Genomic DNA, 20,275 nt, shown 5'->3' with positions numbered 1-20,275 from the left:
ACTTGATTTATTCAATACACGAATGAATGGTATCAATTTCATGTTGAAACTGGTTAACAACAGCTGTCATGTGTTCCTTTTAGTATATAATAAATTAACCGTTGAAAACAAACTTTAACTTCTCAAATACATTTAAAATCATTAAACTATTGACTTGATTTTTTTAAATGTACTAGAGAATGGTTCCATTGAAATTTCAAATACACTAAAGATTAAGGTGACATTTAAACATATTGATTTTTCAAAAATATCTAACATAAGCAGACAACCATTTTGTTTTTTGATCACCTAGTCAACAAACACAACACAGTGTCGCTCTGGATTTCTTTTACAAAAAATCCATTTGTAAAAATGATTTATTACACATTATATTTAACTGTAAGTAGATTAAATTTACTTATCATTTTCGTACAAGTTTGTATTCTTATTAAAATAATAGAAAATTTCACCATACAATGAGGGTTAATCTGGGGACTCTGGCATACATATATTATCTAATTAACAAATCCGCTGATAAAACAAAAAAGAATGTTCAATATGAATAATTCAATTTGCAAAAACGAATGTATAATTACCGGTTCAAATTAAATAATCTTAAGAGCAAATGATTAAGACGAGCCCCATCTTTACACTTAATTCATAATTATTATCTTTCTCTGTATGCATTAATCTATCATTAATTTTCAATATTGATATATTTGCATCTTTGTATTTCATATTAAAACAAATTGTATGACATTGATAACAAACTGCCCAATATACAAATAAATCAATTAAAGAAGTATGTAAATGAATTCCTTAAATACACTTATTATCATTAAATTATTGGCCTGATTTTTTTTAAATGTACTATTGAATGATTACATTGAAACTAAGAAACACACTAAAGTCAGGGTGATACATAAACCTATTTCATTTAAACTATTAAAAGCACAGAGACAACCGTTTGTTTATCGGTCGCCTAGTAAACAAACGTCACCTAGTGCTGACGGAAGTTGTAATTCATAAGTAGTAAACAAATGCAAACTCAACACAGTTATAGGATCTATTTAATTTGCAAGAAAAAGTATTGTGCCGAAAATAGTCATCATTGATAATTGTAACACATTCTAGTTTACTGTAGGTAAATCATATTTGGTTTTGTTTTGTGTACAAGGTTATATTTTATCATTATGATCTTAGATTTAACGATAAGCGAGTAATTCAGTAGGAGGGGCAGGACCTATTTGGGGACGTCGGGATCAGGTGTTTTTACAAATTTTTGATTATTTTGAAATACTAAGGCTTTTCTACCTCAGGCATAGATTTCCTTAGCTGTATTTGGCAAAACTTTTAGGAATTTTGGTTCTCAATGCTCTTCAACTTCGCAATTTATTTGACCTTTTTAACTTTTTTGGATTCGAGCGTCACTGATGAGTATTTTGTAGACGAAACGCGCGTCTGGCGTATATACTAAAACTAGTCCTGGTATCTATGATGAGTTTATTTAAGCTTGGGATTTCTGGATTGACCCTTTTGGGATCCGGGATTTCTTTTTTCGATGTTCTGGATGTCGGGATTTTATTTTTAATTCGGGACCTCGGGATTTCATATTTTTAAGCCACTACTGCTGCTTGAAATTAAGTTTTCTTCAGTTCTTCAGAAGCATGAACAATAACCGTTGTTTAAGATGGAATCCGAAGGATGAATGCGTGTTATTATATTACAGTAGAAACAGACAAACAGATCAGTCTGAGATATTTGTATATGGTGATAAAAGAATGATGTTTGTCAATTTAATGTTCGCGCATACACCTGCGTTCGCGCGTACGCAACCAAAAATTGTTTCTGAAGCCAAATTCTTTAAGGCTAACAATTGAACACTGTAATTAATTCTTTGAATAACATTTTATAATTTATATTATTGTTGTACACGTATATACTTTCACCAAGTATAATGCATGGTACTGCAATATGTCTTTTGGCATTGTATATGGTTATGGTTTCTTGATTGTAAATAGCGTTTTTACAAGAAATCCATTGAATGTTTGATGTGTACTGATAGATATCTTACTTGCCGATACATTATTTTTTTATTAGTTGTTTTTTAGCTTTGAACTAGCTGTTAGAAACTGCAAGTAATCTCAGAACTGTAATTTTAATCTTTTGTTTTTAGGGATATGTTTATACCAATCCACGTCCTATCTGCATTTTTTGTTTTATAAAAAAAGAAGATAATTTGTAAAGATCTCATGAGTTCAGCCCTATTCAACTGATTTTCATAGTTTGTTCTTGTGCTGTGCTGCTATGCCACATTTCTATATTAGGGGTTGTCATCTTGTCACCTTCAAACAAGTTTCATTTTAAAAGTGTCTGTCCCAAGTCAGAGCTCTATCAATGAGTGGTGTCCCATGTCAGGGCGCCTAAAATGAGTGGTTGTCATTTATTGCTGTTTCTATTATTTTACTTTCGTTAAGTTTGATCTTTTGACAAAAATATAAAAAATTGAAAAAAAATTTGAACCAATCATTTTATATAGCAGTTTGACAAACACTAATTTTGATCATGGAAAAGCTAAATATTCCCTTACCAACACAACGTAATTAAACTTTCAGCTGATTTAACAGAGTTATCTCCCTGTAGTATTTGGTACCACTTTAACTTAATATATTTATATATTCGCATCCTTATATATTTATAAATCCGTATCTTAATATTTCATCTTATCATAAAATGTTCAACAAACTTGCCAATTTCTTATATAAATACCACTCATGTTTGCAGGAAGTATTCGTCGAAAAAAAAACCTTCGATTTAAAATTTAGCGACGACAAAAAACGTATTTTTACGAGGCACATTTCACATTAAAGTGTATCGTATCTGTTGTATCGTTCTCATTTTTTTGAAAATGCATATACTCAACTCAACGGATCGATGTTGTAGGATCAGAAATATACTGGTTTGCATAGTCGTGACCATGTCTTACATTTTGGTTGGAGACTAAATAAACTAAAATATCTTTTGATACAAACATGATTATTTAATTTAAATAAGGAGAGTTGATATCTAGCAAAATCCTATTCAAACAAGTGTTAAAAATATTTCACTTATGGTCAACACTTTCAATATATTGAATATATATATATCAGAATCGTTGATTTAGTCTTTTACACTAACCAATATAACGACATATTTCCTGATCCGATATCAAACTTTTAAATCAGACATTTTAAAACGTTATGTACGCTTCAAGATGTAATAAAATTTGACGAAGTGAAGATTTTCAGGTGAAAAATGTGAGTGTTTTGTATATAATGGAAGGAATCACATATGTGCGTTTGCACATACGAATTGTACATCGTCTTTAAGGGGCAATAGTTGTCAAATTCATTTTAACCGATGTGACTCAAATTCTCATATTTGATTGATAACAATGGAAAACATTAATCCAAATTATCAAAGTTAAAAATAAACAATTTACAGGTCATGGCCTCAATAATATGCAGCTTCGTTGTGTGTGTATTTTAGTGAAGACGCCATCTAATTAACTATCGAGTTTACATCCGAAAACCTGCGATGGCCATATAAGGGATATAAATATAAATATAAGTAAATAAATTAAGCAAACTCGTGCAATTGGATTTTTCTAGGTCTATTTAATTTCATAGTATTGATTAGAAATAGTTGTAAATCATCGTTTTTACCTGTATAAGAATGGTTTTTTTGTGGATCGAATAAGTCAGTCAAAGGATTCACCTTTGTTTCACTTTACAATATTGACGATGCGTGCGTTATCCATCTCTAGTTACGAGTTTAAATTGAAGTTCACATGAATAAGAATTCAATGAGGTCGAATTATTAACTTGCAAGGGAAACATTCATCATCAATATGTTTTAGTTTCTTTTGACAAAATTGAACCATACTTGCTTCTAAAAGCTTATTATTATTTTACTATTTCACTTTCATTAATGATTGATTAAAAACAATCATATTAAAAAATGTTAAATGACTCGTAGCTATAATGCCCCTTGTAAACCTTTTAAAAATTATCAGTGACCTATCAAATAGCCAATGGAAATTTCGTAATATCCTCTGATGATGCTAAATGAACCAATCAAATACATGCATATTTGCGTATCACTTTTTCTAATTACACTCCGTACAAGGAGGAACAAAGTAGGTCCAGTCTCCCTGTGATTACTCGTTCATTCAATAGAGTGAATCGTGTCTATTTTATGTTCGTTCATACACCTGGTGAACAGCAGCCATACTGTGTACCATTAATATAAAGCAAATTAATCGATTGAAATAAAATTCTCAAACAAATTTAACATCATTGAATATTGACTTGATTTTTTAAATGTACTAGCGAACGGTTTCATTGAAATTTCCAAACACACTAAAATTAAGTTGACATTATATTTTAAACTGATTATCATAAGGTGATAGCCATTTGATTTTTTGGTCAGAAAGTATATAGATAAAGGCAACAGTAGTATACCGCTGTTCAAATGTCATTAATCGATAGAGAAAAAACAAATCCGGGTCACAGATGTAAACCATTCATGTCCAGTGCACGATGATTAATCAATATTGTAGACATCGCAATATCTACAATGTTAACACGATATTGTGTCAACATTGTTTACATTGTTTCAACCCTTATATATTGTTAACATCGTTGACATCGTTAACATCGCGATGTATACAATGTTAACACGATGTTGTGTCAACATCGTATACATTGGTTCAACCCTTATATATTATTTACATCGTTGACAGAGTTAACATCGCGATGTATACAATGTTAACACGATGTTGTGTCAACATTGTATACATTGTTTGAACCCTTATATATTGTTTACATTGTTGACATCGTTATTATCGCGAGGTATACAATGTTAATACGATGTTGTGTCAACATCGTTTACATTGTCTTAACTCTTATAGATTGTTTACATCGTTGCCATCGTTAACATCGCGATGTGTACAATGTTAACACGATGTTGTGTCAACATCGTTTACATTGTCTATTATATAGTGTTTTCATCGTTGACATCGTAAACATCGTGATGTATATAATGTTAAAAAGATTGTGTGTTTACATTGTTAACATCGCCATATAAACTATGTTGACACTGTTTCAGAGCTATAACATCACATTTTTTTAAAAAGATTTGTTGTTAAAAACATAAAAATGCTTTTTTTTATATTGTCAACATCACAATGTATACGATGTGAACGATGTAAATACAAAGGTATAGACTTGGTACATTTTATTTATACGATGTTGACGATGTAAATGATGTATAAACGATATTGTCAACATCACGATGTAAACGATGTTAACGATGTAAACAGAAAGTTATAGAGTCGATATACAACATAAACACGATGTTGACACGATATTGTCAACATTGCGATGAATGCGATGTGAACGATGTAAACAGAAGGGTATGGACTCTATATTCAACAAAAAAAACGATGTTGACACGATATTGTCAACATTGCGATGTATATGATGGGTTCGATGTAAACACAAAGGTAAAGACTTGGTTCACAACATCTATACGATGTTGACGATGTAAAAACGATATTGTCAACATCACGATGTATTCAATGTGAACGATGTAAACAGGAAGGTATGGACTCTATATTTAACAAAAACACGATGTTGACACGATATTGCTAACATCACGATGTATACGATGTGAACGATGTCAACACAAAGATTAGGACTTGGTTCACAACATTTATACAATGTTGAAAATGTAAAAACGATATTGTCAACATCACGATGTATAAGATGTGAACGATGTAAACACAAAAGTAAAGACTTGGGTCACAACATCTATACAATGTTGACATTGTAAAAACGATATTGTCAACATCACGATGTATACGTTGTCACCGATGTAAACAGAAAGTTATAGAGTCGATATACAACATAAACACGATGTTGAAACGACATTGTTAACATCACGAATAGACAATGTGAACAATGTAAACACAAAGGTACAGAACATAAAGATAGGATACAATGTTAACAAAAATAACGACACTATGAAGTTGACATTACGATGTTGACAATATCGACAAAACATCGTGCACTGGACATACTTCACGTAAACTGAGAGAAACAAACACAAAACAGTGTCACTTTTTAAAAGATGCATTGGCAATTTGCAAGAAAATTATTTTGCCGAAATGAGTCATCGTTATGATTTATTTAACATTCTATATAACTTTTGAACTATTTTAAATCTCGGTCTATTTCTGAAATTAGTTCTTACATACTTTTGATGTTTTAACCCTGTCTGCTAACATTGCCCATGTGAATTTTAAAATTGTTTGTATAAACATTGAACGACAAAAATATGTGACGTATATGATTTTCTGACGTCCGGCACGTGAATCAAAAAATGTGTTTGTAGATAGATGTTTTTGTGTTCTGTTAAATTGTTCGTTTTAAAATTGTTACACGAAGATGACTGCTGTACCCATATTTTGACTATATTATTTATTATGTTTGTTTAGTTCACGCATCATTGTAAATATAACAGAACTTGATGAGACTATCAACAAAGTGAGAGGTTTAGCGCAATTAAACCAGGTTTAATCCACCATTTTCTACATTTGAAAATGCCTGTACCAAGTCAGGAATATGACAGTTTTTGTCCATCCGTTTTTTAGGGGTTTTGTCATTTGATTTTGCATTGTGATTATGAACTTTACGATTGGATTTTCCTCTGAGTTCAGTATTTTTGTGATTTTACTTTCTAAATGTAAGTTCATTAGATATTGGCTTCTAGTTTTATACATTTTATATTCTTATTATAATAACACAAAATTTCACGATTAAATAACAGTTATTCTGGGGTAACTTGAATAATATATATTATCTAATTTACAAATCGGCAGATAACACAATTAAAATCTCCAGTATGCAAACTTCAATTTGATAACTGTTTTACATAAGATAGTTGGCCAATGAGCATAATGATTAAGAGGAGACCCCATTTTTATAAATAACTCGTAATTTTTATCTTTGTCGGTATGCATTTCTATCCTTAATTTTATACCTATTATTTTATAAGCTTTTCTACCTCAGGAAAAGCTGTATTTGGCAAAACTTTGAGGAATTTTGGTTCTCAATGCCATTCAACTTCGTACTTTATTTGGCGCTTTCAACTTTTTGGGGATTCGAGAAAAAGCTCCCAAAAACACTAAGTATAGGTTGTTCTGTCAACTGAATATTCATGGTAGAGTCCATTTCAAGGAAATTTTCTCTTAAAATGTGTTTTGGAGACTATATCCACTCAAAATGTCTCAATTTTAGTAATATTTCACTTAAGTAGCAATAAATTTTAACAAATGAGAGTACTTACAAGGTCAAAGGTGCATACAAAGCTTCCCATATTAGGTGTAATTCTACCATTGAATTTCCCCTATTAGTCTTCTTTAAATTAGCACTTTTCAAAAAAATGTGCAGAATTTATCTTTGTTTCAAATAAAGAAATGCTTGGCATGAGTAAAGGTTTATCCTGTCCCATTTGGCATAAGTAGAGTTTAATCCTGTCCAGTACTATAGAAACAAATTCACATAACATTTCATTGCATATAAGAAAATAACCATCATGGAAGTTAACCAATCAAATGTCTCCCCTTATTTAACCTGAGTACAAGAATTAGGAACCATGTAACCTCAAGTTTCCAATATATTCTATAGAAACCCCAAATAAAAAAAAATAATAGTGCTTTGAAATACCCAAGACAGTATGTTTATGACACAGAAATATTTTACTGCAATAAAATGTAAGATTAATTACCGACAACTGTCAAATTCAAGGGAATATTTTTTTTCCGACCTATTTTCGTATACAACCGGATGTGACGTACCATGATTTGTTCGTATTACACATAAAGAACAACAAACAAAAAACGAAAAACATACTTTAATTTTTCTGAAATAATCAAATCTCCACTTTCAAATTTCCTAAAGAAATATGTTGTCGGTTCATTATATTAAAGATTTAAATCGATAAACGGGTCACAGTGTTTATTCGTTTAAACGTTTCCGAAAATCGCAAAATAAGTCGAAAAAGTTTAAATATAGGTTGGACAAAGGTAAAACCGGTTTTTACGGCAAATATTTGTGTTTGTACTTCCCGAAACTCGATCTCGTCATGGCCCACATGGTATTTAATATTATATTTGTAAAGTGTTTTGTTCACATAGAGATGTAAAGATAATTTGATATTTATGATTTCTTTAAATAGTTATTGTCAGATACAGGGTCGGACCTATTTATTATTACTTTACCGGCCCATAGAATCGTATTTATATAAGTACAAAACACAAGGAAGTTATTTCATTTATAAGAGAACAATAATATTTTTAAATGAGCTAGAAGCACCTGATGCAAAGGTGATAAATAAAATGTTCCAATGAACCTTTAGACATCATTTGATATGCAAGTTCAAATTAAAAAGGAATGAACTAATGTGTAGGAATTTGTGATTTGATACAGTTTATATTTGTGTTATGGTCTCAATCCGTATGCAGTATTCATATTTAGATATATCGGTTTCATTTACATAATGTCCGACAAATACAGAAGCTAGGTAAGTGATATTATAGATGATTTATCTTGATCTCTATTTTCTATCGACAAGTTATATGTATAAGTATGCTGTCTGTTTGTCTCTCTATTGAATAGAAAATGTTCAATAAATAGAGTAAACGAAAAGTTTTTAATGAAATCTTATTATTTGTTTTTAGCAATAATATTCATTAGACATTAGATCTAGTAAGCATAGACTGACAGCAACTAATAATCGTTTTAATCTTAATTGTTGTAACTGTTCCATGTGTTGTTATCAGCATATTATTAAGACAATGAAACTACTAATTTTAGAAAGACAGGTCAACATTTTATGATAATTCCAAAACCTAAAGAGCTGGTTCATATCTTGATCTTTTACATGATTATGACACTAATAAATGACTTTAAAATAAAATCTACGACAAACTTTATGGTTTCAAATATACCAGTGTAAATTATTCAGCATTTAAATACACCCTGTATTTTACCATGACAATTAACAGCCAACAGTCAACCTAGTAAACGTAAGACTGAGCTACATAAACCCCACCAAAAACCGCTGTGTCAAAGTTGACTGTTGCTCAGGAATGGAAATCAGATCTGTTCCAGATGTGGCACCCGTCGTGTTGCAATTGGTAAATAAGTTAAAGATAATGGCATTTACATAATAAAACGTTTAATTGCATAGTGGGTAAATTTCATTGCAAATATAAGTTATTACAGCAATTGTGGACGTATTGTATGCATAAAGTGAATTTCGACTTTCAAAATACATATTACTATATTGAAAATTAATAGATGAAAATAAATTACTAAAATACACTTTACATAATAGAAATATTGACTTGATGTTTTAAAAGTACTAGCGAATGGTTCTATTGAAATTTACAAACGTGCTTAACATATGGTGACATTTAAACCTATTATATTGCAAATATCTAAAATACGCAGAGAACCGTTTTATTTTTCAATCACCTACACTGTGTCTAAACCACACCGGCAAAATTTGATCGGACTCGATGGTATCTAACATCCCGCACAATGACGGAACATCAATTGACAGAAGAAAGATAGGTTTCTCCTTATTTTCTTATTTTTTCTATGATATCGAAGAATATATATACATTTTCAACTATTTTCTATTGTTATATGCAATATTTTCTACAACCGTTCTATAATAACGAAGAAATAAGTAAAAATGCACGCCAAAATGACGAAGTGAGTGAACCTTGCCTCGAAATTGTTTAATTTCTCGTTAAATTGTTCACATTGTACGGAAAGAAAGGTACGGGAAGATAGATATTGACACGGAGATTGCAAAACTAGTCATTAAGAGCATCTCAATGCTTGTATTTCTGTGTATGGCACGAAAGAAATGGGTCATGTCAAATTAAAATACACCGGTTTCGTCATTGTTGTTTCCGCACAATCTATTTGTTTCGTCTATATATATCACCCGTTTTTTTTATATTTTTTTAAAACCAACAATTTATGAAAAGCAACGTTAACACGGATCTGAACATTGTCTTTCGAAAGAATTTAAATACATATTTATTATAAAGTAAACTTGGCGTGTTTACATTTATTTACATAGGTAATTATAGTACTACTCATTTTCCTGATGAAAGGCTATTTCACTGATCTTCAAACTAATTTTAAATGGAATATAAATACTCAATAGCAAACACTGATATCTAATTTTTATTTTTAACATTAACATTAGGATATTTTTTTATATAGGTTTTGAGATGCATTGCAATATGTGACCCCGCTTTTTTTTAGCAAAAAAAACCCTATAAAATAACGCTTAATAATTTTTTTTTTTAAACATCACCAAAAAGTATGCAGAAGTTAAGATTTATATTATTAAGAAGTGTGTGAAGTTTGATGCAATAATGATAAATCGTTTTGAGATACGGCGCGACATGTTAAAAAAAACACACTCAAAAAGATTTAATTTGATTTTCACTAAAAGGTTAATGTGGTCATTTTATAAATTTCCTGTTTACAAAACTTTGAATTAACCGAAAAACTAAGGATTTTCTTATCCCAGGCATAGATTACCTTAGCCGTATTTGGCACAACTTTTTGGACTTTTGGATCCTCAATGCTCTTCAACTTTTTACTTGTTTGGCTTTATAAATATTTTGATATGAGCGTCACTGATGAGTCTTATGTAGACGAAACGCGCGTCTGGCGTACTAAATTATAATCCTGGTACCTTTGATAACTATTTACACCACTGGGTCGATGCCACTGCTGGTGGACGTTTCGTCCCCGAGGGTATCACCAGCCCAGTAGTCAACACTTCGGCGTTGACATGAATATCATTAATGTGGTCATTTTATAAATTTCCTGTTTACAAAACTTTGAATTAACCGAAAAACTAAGGATTTTCTTATCCCAGGCATAGATTACCTTAGCCGTATTTGGCACAACTTTTTGGACTTTTGGATCCTCAATGCTCTTCAACTTTTTACTTGTTTGGCTTTATAAATATTTTGATATGAGCGTCACTGATGAGTCTTATGTAGACGAAACGCGCGTCTGGCGTACTAAATTATAATCCTGGTACCTTTGATAACTATTTACAGATCGTTTGACCATGTCAAAGTTGCATGAAAACTAGATAAGCTGTTCTCAAGTTACGGTGCGACATGTTTACGCTGGACGGAAGGATAGACGGATAGATAGACGGACGGACAGAATGAATGATAGATGGAGGAACGGACGGATGGACGGAAGGAAGGACAGACGGACGGACGGACGGACGGATGTATACAATAATACGTCCTGTCAAAATTGTGACGGGCGTGTAAAAACGCAATGAAATGAAAAAAAAACCTCTTAATTAAAGGTCAATAAGTGGTATTAGGATATCGGCCAAGTCGATTTATTTGTATATCTTCTTGACTTCCAAAGTCATTTTTGCTATATGACTTTTATATATTTGTTTAAAAATAATAGATAGAAATTGATAAAAAGAACTTCAAATTCGTCATTTAAGGGCAATGCAATAACTCCTTAAAGAACTTATGTGAGAATTTTATAGTAAATGGACAAATGGTAGAGCTCAACATTTTGAAGATAATCATCTGGCCCTTTCGAATTGTCTATGTCTACGGCTGTTTTTAAATAATTGACATCATGCACTTGCATGCCCCCCCTTTTGTTTATTTCTTAGCCATGAAGGCCATTTTGGTTGACAAGCGGGGTCACGGTAAACTTTTTAAAACTAGATACCTTTATTATAATTAAAAAAGACATATGATTTTAAATAAGGTTTGTTAAATGCAGCCTAGTAATTTTAGATGTGAACATTTATGTAAAAAATTGTATTGAAAGATAATGAACGACGGTCGACCGGTGTCAAGTAATGAAAAAAATACTTTTCCTGTTGGGTCAAGTGAGCTAAAACAATTAAGAATTTCAAACAAAATTACACCGTTCTTGAATTTAAAAAAAAAATGTGTAACAACTGAAAATTTCAAATTTCACGAACAGGATCGGACATAGCAGACAACTTCACTGGCGTTATTTTTTTTCAATAATAAAAAAAAAAGACATATTATTTATATTTAAGAGTACGCACTGACATGTCACAAATGCTTAAATGGTCGCAATTCAATTTATGATGAAGGTCTGTGGTCGAAGGAAAAATAATATAGAAATGAGGTGCAAGAGGAAGTGCAATGGACATATGGCAAATACGGGAAAAAAAATCGTTAGATATGTGTTCCATACTTGTATATGTTACAGTCAAACCTTCTAACTTTTGACATATGCAGCTTTATACAAATAGTTCAAAACGCTATGAATTCGAATCACTTAGTGTCGCTTGTTTCAAAATATCAATGAAAATGTTTATAATAAACATAATCAAACTCACATAATCCGATTTCGCGGGTGTCCCTGTTTTCTTATTTCTTACAATATTGTAATTCGGTATACACTTTATAAGATAAGTAGCGAATCTAGAAGACATATAGATTACACTCCCACTCCCCGGACGCCAACTTTGATGCATATGGTAGTTGTAATCCTTTTCTTCCTATAAACATTCATTTTCGATGTCGATTATGCATGCATATATACATTTGTCATCAACGATTATCTTTAAGAAGATTTCTTTTTAACGATCATAGAAAAGATAACATACATAGAATGATTAGATTACTTATAAAGGTGTCCATCCTATCGTACGAGAAAATCACATATCAATTGTGTGTAAAAGTTTAACTCTAATTTCTAGTTGAAACATATTTTCCATAGTTCATATAGAAAACGCATATTTGAGAGCTTTAACCTCAATTTGCGTTAAACCCTTCATTTCTATCTATGCTGCTGTTAAAATTTTTTGAATGCAAAGTAAAATTAAAATTATTTGTGTTCTTTAAGAGTAGGAATTCTAGTGTTTGCTGATTATTTATTTGAATCTGAGACTAATCATATACATAATAAGCCGTTGAAAGAACTTGTTTCCCAACGACCCGGTCACAAAACTCCCTTTTTAACACTGAAGTTAAATTATCAATTATAATGCAATGCAATTATGATTTTTTTTTATTTGACCAAACCGGGTTATGCATTGTGAACTCTATGACCAAACCGGGAGGTAAACATTGACGAAACCGGCCAGTTCCATTTTGACATGACCCATTTCTGCGTTCCATTCTCAGAAATACAAGTATTGAGATGTTCATAAAAACAAGTTTTGCAATCTCCGTGTCAGTATCTATCTTCCCGTACCTTTCTTTCCGTACAATGTGAACAATTTAACAAGAAATTAAACAATTTCGAGGCAAGGTTCACTCAATTCGTCATTTTGGCGTGCATTTTTACTTATTTCTCCGTTTATATAGAATGGTTGTAGAAAATATTGCATATCACAATAGAAAATAGTTGTATATGTATATATATTCTTCGATATCATAGAAAAAATAAGAAAATAAGGAGAAACCTATCTTTCTTCTGTCAATTGATGTTCCGTCATTGTGCCGGATTTTAGATACCATCGAGTCCGAACAAATTTTGCCGGTGTTTGTCACTCCGAATTAATTGAAAAAAGATCTATTGAAAAGTTGCAAGAAAAGATTCATCATTGTGAGTGATAACACATTCTGTAAGAAGTGTATCTTTCTAATTTTGGTTAGAGGTTATACTTTCATTATAATTACTTAGAATTTCATGATAAAGGTAGAGTTATTCATGTGACACTCACATTACATATAACAACCTTTGTATGAGGTCGTTACAAGAATATATTGAACTGAAAGAAGTATATTGACTGAGGACGAACCAACATAGAAATTGTGATTTTATTTACTTTTTTTGTGTTTTTTTTTTGTGACATCTTATGTATTTGAAGATTTTTTTCTCTAAATAATCGATAATAGATATTTTTTTATAAAACTTGTAATAATATCATGAAAATCATATCATGACGTCACAAAGTATATCGGTTTTTAGGTTTCCTAAAAAATTACCGTGCAATATGCTTTTTTGCTGTGCAATATGCTTTTTTGCTGTGCAATATGCTTTTTGATATCCGCCGTTTTCTCTCTATCTTGTAAAAATATAGTTTTACACGTGACTATCCCTGAACAAATCAAATAAGTTAAATTATACGAATCAATAATATTATCTCCTTTACAAATCCTTTGTTAAATAAATAATAATGTCCAGTATGAAAACTTTAATTGTACGGTTACTTGTTTAGATAAAAAAAAAAGGAGGGACGAAGAAAAAATGGTTATGAGAAGCCCCAGTCTTTAAACATAAATCATAATTGTTATTTTTCTCAGTATGTATTTATCTATCATTAATGTGGTACCCAACACCTTCAGTAAAAGTTTTACAAAGTATTTACTTTGACCCTTTGATAAAAGTATAAAAATTTCAAAAAAATTGAACCAATCATTTTATCAGAAAAAATACACTGGTTATATAAAAGTTTGACAAACACTAATTTTGATCATGGAAAAGCTTAATATCCCCTTAACAACACAACATAATTAAAACGTTCAGCTGATTTTACAGAGTTATCTCCCTGTAGTTTTAGGTACCACCGTATCTTGATATATTTATATATTCGCATCCCTATATATTTATAAATCCGTATCTTTATATTGCACCTTATCATTAAATATTTTAAGTTCAACAATCATAAAATGTTTTAAGTTCAACAAACCTGCCCATTAAACATATAAATACCACTCATGTTTGCAGGAAGTATTCGTCGAATAAAAACCCTTAGATTTAAAATTGAACGACGAAAAAAAACGAGGCACGTTTCACATTAAAAGTGTATCGTATCTGTTGTATCGTTCTCATTATTTGAAAATACATATGATCAACTCAACGTATCGATGTTGTAGGATCAGAAATATACTGGTTTGCACAGTCGTGACCATGTCTTACATTTGGTTTGAGACGGAAAAAAACCACAAACAAAACATAAAATAATTATAGTGCAACAAAATGTTGCATGACATTATTTTCATTAATGCGTACATGATATATAAAATGGAGACCTAGGTTTGATTTGAATGAAAATATTACATTAGTACATATGACATGTTATAAAAACTTCGTTGGAGCCGATATTTCTGAAGTCGTCCATTTAGCTGCATAAAAATATACACACAGCATGGATTATAATGTTCTGGGACGTGTTTAGCATCTGTTGCTTTTACGCTTTTAGTAAAGCTAATGTAATACTAGAGCAATGTAGTAACACACTAGCATCAGTTCTCTGTAATAATTTAATTTATTCAATAAAAAAGTGAATCGTGTCAGTTTCATGTTCTCTCATACAACTGGAAGTCAACAACCATACTGTGTACCTTTGAGTATATAGTAAATTAATCGATTAAAATAAACTTCTAAATACACTTATTATTATATCATTATTGACTTGATAAATTTCCAATCAATTGTACAAACACACTTAAAATCAAGGTGACATTTATTGATGTTTTTTAAAACTATCTAACATAAACAGACAGCTATTTTGTTCTTTGATCACCTTGTATAAAAACAAAAGTAAGTGTCACCCCGAATTTCTTTAAAAGATCCTTGAAAATTTGTTTGCCTAAAATATTCATCATTATGATTTATTACACATTCTGTTTAACTGTAAGTTATTATAATTCATTTTTAGTTGTTTAAGGTTATATACTCAATATAATAACACAAATGTCCACGATGAAATAAGAAGTTAAGATTTTTTGTAATGTTAAATTCTCTTATATTATAAGTAATAGGATAACTTTATTTGGTATGCGCATACCTTGCAAGGACCTCATGCCTGTCAGACAGTTTTAACTTGAACTCGACCTCTTTGATCAGTGAACAAGGTTAACTTTTGGTGGTCAATCCCATATCTCGGATACTATAAGCAATAGGTTTAGTATATTCGGTCAATGGAAGGACTGTAAGATGTACATGTCCAACTGGCAGGTGTCATCTGACCTTGACCCCATTTTCATGGTTCAGTGGATATAAGCTTTTTCAGTTTTGGTCTTTTTTTTTCTAATACTATATGCAATAAGTCAACTATATTTGGTTTATGGAAATATTTTATGATCTATATGTCAGTCGTGCAGGTTTTATATAACCTTGACCTGATTTTCATGGTTCATTGATCAGTGTTCAGTTTTTTGTGTGTTTTGGTCTGTTTTTCTTATACTGTATGCATAGGTCTACTATATTTGGTGTATGCAATGATAGAAAGGTTTACATGTCTAGCTGACAGGTGTCATCCGATCTTGTCATTATTTTCAAAGTTCATTGCTCAGTGCTAAGGTTTTGTGTTTTGGTCTGTTTTTTTAAACTATAAGCAATAGGTCAACTTTATTTGTTGTATGATAGAGGAATTGTTAGCTGTATATGTCTGTCTAGCATTGTTCATCCGCCCTTACCTCGTTTTCATGGTTCATTGGTCAATGTAAAGTTTTCTTGGTTAATGTTGAGTTTATGTTACAGTGTAATTAAACTTTATATTCATGACTATCAACATAATATCAATGATTAGTAAAGAAGGCGAGACATTTCAATGTGTGCACTCTTGTTATATTATAGTTCGTTCCTGTGCGAGTTGCACTTTAGTGTTGTGTTTCTGATGTGTCGTTTTTTTTTCAATCAAATTATGAATCTCGAACACCGGTATAATACTGTTGCCTTTATCTATAAAAAAAGCACATACGCCAAAAAAAGCAAAGAGACACAGAAAATAACACTAAAACACGTTATCAAGATACAAAACAACGCAAGTACCTAAAATCAATACATCAAGACCATCGTGTATCATTTTTGAAGTTGGTACGGTATTTAACGCTATATTAGTTTTACGCTCACCATTACAATCACACATAGATTGACATGTACGATTTGTTGGTGTCCAAACTAAAAATCGACATATTTTGACGGACTTAAATAACTTTATAGATCTTAAAAAAACAGTATAGTCTTCTGATCTGTAATTGTACCAGTTGTGTCCTACTCAAGATTGTTTCATTTTATCTGAGTTTGAATCACAGGAATGGTAATGCACGCAAATCAGGAGACGCACTCGGTCGCACTATTTACCGGATTTGTTATAAATTTTCCATTTATGAGTTTGACTGTCCCTCTGGTATCTTTTCCCCCTTTTCTTTTGAATTTCTTGATTTTCTCAATCTTAAGTGTAACTTTGATTTTTTATATATTTTATTTACGAGATTTGAACATCAGTAAACGTCTATCTCCATTATTTACACGGAGCGTATTGTTATTAAAGTGCCATGTTAGAAAAACCTAAAAAAAAAAATATTATGAACAAAGCTAAAACAAAATATATCCTTACTCATTCTTAATTTCAAACTCTGGTGAAGTAAACCTAAAATTTATTGATCTGAAGGGGAAAACACAAAAGAGAGGTGCACAATAACCTAACTAACACAATGAATATGGTAATGATTAAAGGATAGCTTCAAAGTCTTTTTCTTATTAGTGTAGGAAGTTGAAGATACTAAATGGAAAACCTAATTTAAAAATCTATGCTTTTGGAAGGGAAAACCTAAATCTCATTCGGATCATAAACATTATAGGAGGACAACAATAGCATTAGATGGTTGTAAGAAACATTAAGTAAATTCTGATTTTTGGTTTTGGAAAGGTAGAAGATACTTGGAATTCATGTTTTTTTTTTGTGAAACCCCTGTTATAAATTTGATGCAAAATTAAATGTAGGGGTATACAACGGCTTCATTTCATGAAGAATAGCAAAAGTTGCATTCAAAACATATTTTTTTTCAGAAGAAGTGATTGATGTAATACTCACAAAGTGAAAGAAAAATGTCCCTGGTTTTTGTATGAGGGTAGTAATGTAGTACCTTCATGACGGTAACGGTAAAAATTCTTCCCCAATGACGTTAACGGTAATTTTTAGTGCATGACGATAAAATATACACTTTCTTTTAGACAATGAAACAGTCGACTGATTTTGACGTATCACGTTAATTTTTTCTTTAAAAATGACACTAATGATAATTTGTGACGAATCACGATACTGATATTTTGACAAATAACGTTAAAATTATAACCAATTTGACGCTAACGGTAGCCAAAAATTACGGAAAAGGCATAACTCCCCTCTTGTATGGGGAACCCGAACATCATTCCAATAAAAAAGTAAAATACATGTACTAGTTTAAGTTGCACATATATAGAACGTTAAAAAATTATTTAAATGTATTCATTGTTTTAGGAGATTTGCGGGTGTTGGAAGTTTTAACCCAGGCCTATAATATGAAACGGAGAAGTCCATGTTTTGGTACGGATAATCCCAGAAAATGAATCTTCTAAAATTGAAAATAAGAGATGAACGAGTATATACTGTGATAAGATTGTGTGAAAGTTTCGTTGAACTTCATTCTTTGGTTTTGTAAAAAATTGTCACTTATCTACCCACTTTCTTAAAAGGGATGGTAATTAGTGTGGTGAACTTTACACAGGGATTTCTTTGTATGGAACTTTTAGTATGAGGTATCTTTTTATGACAACATGTTTTACCTGCGACTAAAAGTCCTAGGATATAACTTCGAACATCTTACGATAAAAAAATATTTTCAGTAAACTTACCAAACCCTTTGTACTTTAATTTTCTCTAAATAACACATTTATTTTCCATATCTTTTTTAATTTCCACTTATTTATCCGGGTCAGAAAGAGCATACTAGAAAGATAGGCATGATTAATCTTAGCGGCGGGGTATGATTTAGCCAGTTTTACTTGCAGTGCCTTTAGTTCTTAGTGTGTACAATATTATAGAAGATTTAACTTATTCATTAACGTATTTACATGATTTTATTACATCTTCTCTTGGGAATTGGAATTTTCTTTTTCAAGCTAGTACCAAAGAACAATACTGTTAAGTTTATGGCCTATATGGAGGTAACGTCATATTAAGCAATATTCAAATCACACTTGTAATGAAACTTATAAGTAATAAATCCAATGGATAAAGTAATTAATATAAAGACTACAAAAAGACTCATCAGTGACGCTTGAATCCAAAAAAGTTAAAAAAAAAAAAAAAAAAAAGATCAGAACCCATATATTTTTCTCAACACATATTGTTTGTTGAGGACTGTTATTTGATCTCTTAATGTCTATTGGTTAGTTTTGAAGTTGTGTTTCTATCTTGTTTAAAAAGATACCGTATCTTCTTTCATTCAGGTTTTAGTATACATATTTTTCTAAACTGTGTGATAAATATGCAGTAAACTTTAAGCATAGTTAAAAAGAATAGTATAATAGATTTTCCAATTGGTTATTAAAGTGCTTTTTAAGATGAAAGTATGGTATATTGAAGGTATTTAAAGTCCAATCTAGCAATTCAATGCTCTCAGTCAGATGGAACTCACCTTCATGTGGTATGATTGGATAGAAAACAAGTTTGAATAGTTTGTCAACTTTTTGTATACTAACATTTAATGAATGGCTGTTATTTATTTTGAATTTATTGAACCATAAAATTAATTTTTGACTCTTCACATTGAATAATCCGCGAAGCGGATTATGTTAAATGTGAAGAGTCAAAAATTTATTTTATGGTTCAATAAATTCAAAATAAATTATTGCCATTCATTATAAATAAATTTCTATCAAAAATAGAGCTCAAAGATATATATTAATACAAAAAACAACGTACACAGATGTTTGCGTATGAATACACAACGTTAGAGTGGGCGTGTCGCCATAAAAAATTGATAACATTGAAAATAAAGCTAATTCTTTTAACCAATCAGAAGACAGTAAATACACCAAATTTATTTATTAGTAAATGTTGATTGCGGATAATTCGTTGCTTGCCTAATGCCCTGTTGCATTTCCAAGATACGAACAAGTTCCAAAAATTACTTTGAAAGTTTTTTTTTCTGCTGGAAAAGAGAAGCCAAGCATTCTTATCTGCCACCACAGAGCCTATTCAACCACATTTAAGTTAAATTTTTCATTTGGGTACTTTACATTGTATGGTCACATTTATAATTTCCTGTTTACAAAAACGCGCGTCTGGCGTACTAAATTATAATCTTGGTACCTTTGATAACTATTTATATAATTAGCATATGTTAATTATTATGGTAAAAGAAATTTTCAAGATCCACTTCTGTCTTGTTTTTACAAAAAAAAAAACATTCAACGAC

General features: G+C 30.8%; 1 protein-coding gene across 2 annotated transcripts in view; it reads left to right on the top strand.

Moving 5' to 3' along the window:
• Window positions 1–195: 195 nt before the first annotated feature.
• Window positions 196–20,275, top strand: part of LOC143069539 (uncharacterized) — a 46,957-nt gene continuing 26,877 nt past the window's right edge. The window contains exon 1 of one of the 2 annotated variants that reach the window (XM_076244224.1): window positions 196–378. The gene's annotated coding sequence lies outside the window, so the exon portion shown is untranslated. Of the gene's footprint in view, window positions 379–8,477; window positions 8,605–20,275 lie in introns of those variants that run through there. The other variant, XM_076244225.1, reaches the window with a different exon arrangement.

This window comes from Mytilus galloprovincialis, chromosome 3, assembly GCF_965363235.1.
Source record: "Mytilus galloprovincialis chromosome 3, xbMytGall1.hap1.1, whole genome shotgun sequence".
In the NCBI taxonomy this organism is placed as follows: domain Eukaryota; kingdom Metazoa; phylum Mollusca; class Bivalvia; order Mytilida; family Mytilidae; genus Mytilus; species Mytilus galloprovincialis.
This window is presented reverse-complemented; position numbering and strand designations above follow the sequence as displayed.